Source organism: Hetaerina americana, unplaced genomic scaffold (assembly GCF_022747635.1).
Source record: "Hetaerina americana unplaced genomic scaffold, ioHetAmer1.1.p SCAF_7, whole genome shotgun sequence".
Taxonomy (NCBI): domain Eukaryota; kingdom Metazoa; phylum Arthropoda; class Insecta; order Odonata; family Calopterygidae; genus Hetaerina; species Hetaerina americana.
In genome coordinates, this window is record NW_027287316.1 from 32369462 (window position 1) to 32375201 (window position 5740).

The following is a 5740-nucleotide window of genomic DNA, read 5'->3' on the forward strand; positions in this document are numbered from 1 at the left end:
TATACCTAAATGACTAGAATGTTTTTGGTTTGCGTACTCTACTACCTTAATACCTGTCTCTGCCAAAGATCACCTTGGTCACACAAACCTTCATATTTTTATTTTCAATATACCAAACTCTGTTCCTGATTCTTTTTCCTACTGTAATAGCATGTAATCTCTCCACATTGTTATTCACCCCAACCTTTCCACCTCTTTTTGCTTATTCCAAAAATGTCAATCTTGTTTTTCTCCATCTCATCTCAGATTTTCTTTTTTTAATGCCTCAGAGTACTTACATTTTAAGCAAAATATTTGCCCAAAATTATAATTATAATTCTAGTGTGAGCCACAATGCTTCAAATTAGATTCCAATTTATGTAGTTCAGAAGTATTTTCTATTAACCAAGCCCCTTTTTTCCAGCATAGTTTTCCTTCCAATAATATTTCACGCCTTATCCACTGCATATAGTAAAAGCAACCCCTGCACTCATTTTCATCCACCCAACAACTGGGTGTTATCAGTTTACACATATTTCCGTCCTTACCTAGCCCAACAAAGTGGATTTGACAGCCTCAAGCCAAAAACTGAATATCACTCAATGGGCACTGTAAAAATCTTCCAGATAGCAGAGCTTCAAACATTCATGGACCCATCCTAAAATGCTTATCATTTTTCTATTCCTCAATTCCTGTTCATACCATCTTGAACCATTGGCTTTCCATAGCTTTTGGTACTCTCATACCTTATCCTCCCAAGAGTCTTTCATTGAACCTCTTCAATTGGATATTTAATCTCATTCACTACCCTCTGCGACTTTTGGGTTGTGAATGGGTTTTGTGTTTGTAGCTGTATAACCATGAAACATTTCATCGATATTGTATTAATTGAGAGGGTCGTAGCAGTCTATGGGTAGAGTACTGGACTACTGACCAGGGGGACCCGGGTTCAATTCCCGGGCAAACCTCTCTGGGCACCCTCAGCTTTGCCCAAGCTATGTGATTTTCTAGGTATCAGTTCTTCCTGGGAAACCATAACCGGCAGAGGGAAAGGCACTGGCCCCCCTACCCTGATGTCTTGATTTCACATGACGTTGGGTGAACTCTACCATGACCCACCAAACAGACCTTAGGGTTGATTGTGTTTATGGTTGTGGTATTAATTGAAGACTCAGTTGGTTTCTTTTTATTTTTGTAGATAGTTATATAAAAGCAATTCCTTTTAAAGTTAAATTTGAAGCTTTGGCCCATCATTAACAATCCAAATAAAAATTAAATTTTTTTAATACAGCAATGGACAAAGAAACATTGTCTCCGCTGCCACACTAAATCTATTTATAAGGAAACAGCATTACCAAATGAAATTGTTCTTATGGTTCTTAAAATGTGGGGTGACTACTGCCTTTGACAATCTAAAAACTTAGTTTATTTTTATAAAACTTAACAGCTTTTTCCTTTTCCAGATTACCCGTTAAATCCAAGAATTCCTAAATTCATTGGATGGTGGATTGCTGCTTGTCACTCAATAAATGCAGAGCCAGTGTACCTGATGAAAAAAATTACCTTGCTGCAGTGCTGTGGTGGCCTTAGCACTTAGATTCTGAGTGGAAACTTCATTTATAAGGAGGAAAGTTTACACCAAAAAGCTACATTTGAACTTAAAATGTTGGAATACAAAAATCTCAGATTAAGGATGTCTGGTGTCCATGCCTACTTCACCATCTTGATATCATCTCCTTATCTCATAATTAATGAATTTAGGATGTCACATCATGCTACCATGTTTACTTAAAATGTCTGGAGTTATTATAGATAGGTCTCTCTAGCTGCAATTTTTAAAAAAGATTTTTAAAAAGGTATTAACTATTACTTTTACAATCCACCAACTATTATTTCTACAAAATTGTATCCCAAATGTTGATCACATTCAAAATTTGTTTACCTGAAAAAGAGTAAATAAAAAAGATCTTCATGAAGTTATGATATAGCTAGATAATCACAAAGAAATTTTAATGAAGATATATTTTGAAGATTAATGTGAAAAGGTTTCAAAGAAGGCACATATGAAATGATTTTGGAGGAGGAAGATGTAAACAGGATTTCTATTAGCCAGTACTTTCTCTTTGTCCAAAACAATGGGCATAGTCATCTCACTTCGAATAATTTGAACGTCTCCCAAAAAATAGAATTTTAGGTAACCCTCTCAAATATTCCCATCAACTCGACATATCAGCCTTTTTCCAATATTTTTTTCTTTTTCCCGCCCCATTTTGTAATTATGTATAAAATTCCTGCATGCAATTGTCATGAATTTATTTCTTTCTTATACAATTTGTTCCATAATTAATGGTTTCTGGCATAACTTTATGGAACCGATTCATTATAAATAAATGAAAGGACTAACTTTGTAGTTCCACACGAAAACGATTTATTCACACGACCTGGGTTTCAAAGTAAAACTTCATCATCAGGTATATATATATATATATATCAACTGATGAAGTTTTACTTTGAAACCCGGGTCGTGTGAATAAATCGTTTTCGTGTGGAACTACAAAGTTAGTCCTTTCATTTATTTATAATTTGTTCCATCTCAATGCAAATACCTTTTCACCAATTTTTACATCTAAAAATTCTTTCCCAAATGTTTTTTCACATTGTGTATATCCTTCAGGTTTGGAATCGAGCTTTTTCCGTGTTTCTTTCATCTCATAATTTTATGTTTACCACTGTTTGTATTCTATTACAATCGTCTTTTACCTTTTACACTTTTTCATTATCTGCATTTTTCCAAGAGATCTGACTTGAACCCTGCATTAGCAGTGTGTTTGGCATCTGTGTTACTAAATGCTGTATTTTTTTCTGCATTTAGCCTCATATTTGAGAATGTGTTTGGGGCAATGATTGTGTTATTTTGTCTATCCTGTTTTATTTTTTAGTCTATTATGTAGAAATTCTCCAACAAGACAAGGTCAAGACATCTATAGTGATGGTTGGCTATAAGGCAGAGAGATTTCAACAGGCATCAATGATAGGTGTCTTATCAAAAGAGGCAATGCAGACTTGTTGGGGATTTCATTCAAGTGGCCACCTAATAGAAAATTTGTTAATTTCCTATTTTGACTTTTTGCTTAATTTGCGTTTTTACTTATTCTGGTTTATTTCTCGCCATGCTGTGAATGCAATTAAGTGCTCTTTTCACTTTCTCTATAAGTTTTCTTTGATATTGAGTCCAGGATTGCGTTTTTAAGGATAAATTTGCAATTGCATACTGCATTCTCTAAATTATGGTGTCGCTGTACATTGAGATGACAGCCAACAAGAATCAGAGGCATATACGAAGAGAACTACTGTGAAGGCATATGAAGAGGACTACTGTGAAGGCATATGAAGAGGACTACTGTGAAGGCATATATGAAGAGGACTACTCTGAAGGCATATATGAAGAGGACTACTCTGAAGGCATATATGAAGAGGACTACTGTGAAGGCATATATGAAGAGGACTACTGTGAAGGCATATATGAAGAGGACTACTGTGAAGGCATATATGAAGAGGACTACTGTGAAGGCATATATGAAGAGGACTACTCTGAAGGCATATATGAAGAGGACTACTCTGAAGGCATATATGAAGAGGACTACTCTGAAGGCATATATGAAGAGGACTACTCTGAAGGCATATATGAAGAGGACTACTCTGAAGGCATATATGAAGAGGACTACTCTGAAGGCATATATGAAGAGGACTACTCTGAAGGCATATATGAAGATGTTGTGATCTTCTTGCAGCGTGGTGACGAAACAGGATTTAGGATCTTTAGCAATTATTGAGACGACATGTTCAACTTAACGTGGGGCCGGAAGTGACGCTTAAAAAAACGACTTCCTACTTTTATTCTACAAAAACAAAAGCAAACACATACAAACATCGCTCAAGCCAGCCCAAAAGAGACAATGTTACCAACCTTGTACAAAACAACAGCAACTTGATTACACATATACAACACCCTCACTTAATCTAGTTGCCCCAGACATTCACATCCTTCATGCAGTTAAAATGTTTTTTCTTAGATAAACTTTTAGTTAGCATATCTGCAGGCATCTCATGTGTTGACTTAAATTTCACAAACACTTTACCATCTGTCACAGCTGTTTTTACAAAATGGAACCTTACATCTATATGCTTAGATCTTTCCTTTACATCAACACAATTGGCATTCTTAACTGCTGACTGATTGTCATTATACATGCACACAGATTCTGTGCCAAATATTTTTCTGCAATCCTGTTTCAAAATTTCCCTCGGGATTCGACACAATATAATAGCTTTCTTGGTACAAGCAGTTAGGCTGACATACTCTGCTTCCGTTGTGGATAAAGCCACACAGGATTGTTTTTTACTTTCCCATGCTACAGCCCCTTTAGCAAATTTAAAAACATACCCTGTACGAGATAGTCTATCAATCTTATCACTGGCAAAATCTGCATCAGCATAGCCCTCAAGGAACCCACCAGATTTTGAGTAGGCAAGGCGATACGTTGATGTGCCCTTTAAATATCTCAAAACCCTTTTTGCCAACTTCCAATGTTCCATATTAAAGCTATTATTAAACTTACTTAATTTTGAAACAGCAAAAGCAATGTCAGGCCTAGTACAGGTCATTGCGTACATTAAACAACCAATTAATCCTTGATAAGGTACATCAGGACATTTATCTGGATCTCCAGGAGCTACATCCAACCCAACTTCCATGGGTGTAGAGGCTGCACAAGCATCAGACATGTTAAACTTAACCAGCATGCTTTTGATGTACTCTTCCTGATCCAGTTCAATTCCCTCACTGGTTCTAGTTAACCTCATCCCTAGAATACTTTTGGCCTCTCCAAGATTTTTCAGCTCAAAATGTTTTTTTTAATGATGAAACTAACTTGTTCACAGTGTCACCATTCTTACAAAACACCAAAAAATCATCCACATATACAGCTATTACACAAATATCAAGTCCAATACCCTTAACATAAATACATGATTCTGTTGTCAAATTCTTGAAACCAAGACCTTTAAAAATACTCCGACATTTGTCATACCATGCCTTGGATGCTTGTTTTAAACCATATATTGCCTTATGCAGCAAATACACCTTACTCTCCGCCCCTTCAATTACAAAACCTTCAGGCTGCTCAATGTAAATTGACTCTTTAAGATCACCATTCAAGAAGGCTGCAGTCACATCTAGATGAGTGATATTTAAATCTAGCTCCACAGACAATGCAATCAACAATCTCAAGGCAGAATAACTTACTACAGGAGAGAATGTTTCATGGTAATCAATACCATACTCCTGGGAATAACCCTTTGCTACCAGCCTTGCCTTGAAACGCTCTATTTCCCCAGCTGCATTCACCTTTCGCTTGAAAACCCATTTACATTTTACAACTTTTTTGTTTTCAGGCAAATCAGCTAAAGAAAGGACGCCCTTCCTTGCTAAAGCTTCCCATTCTTCCTGCATGGCCTTCCTCCATTCATCCCCATTTGAAGACAAAGCTTCTTGAACAGTCTGAGGATCACAGTACAAAGACATTGGTTGATTACAGGCTGAATTAATTGATGCCAAAAATAAAACATGATCTGGAAATTCCTTTGGTATTCTATTCCTAACAGGATACCTACTTTCTCCCGGATCAATACTCTCCTCCCTCTGGCTATCATCACCTGAGCTTGAATTTTGCCCACAATAGACACGACCACTTCCTTCAGT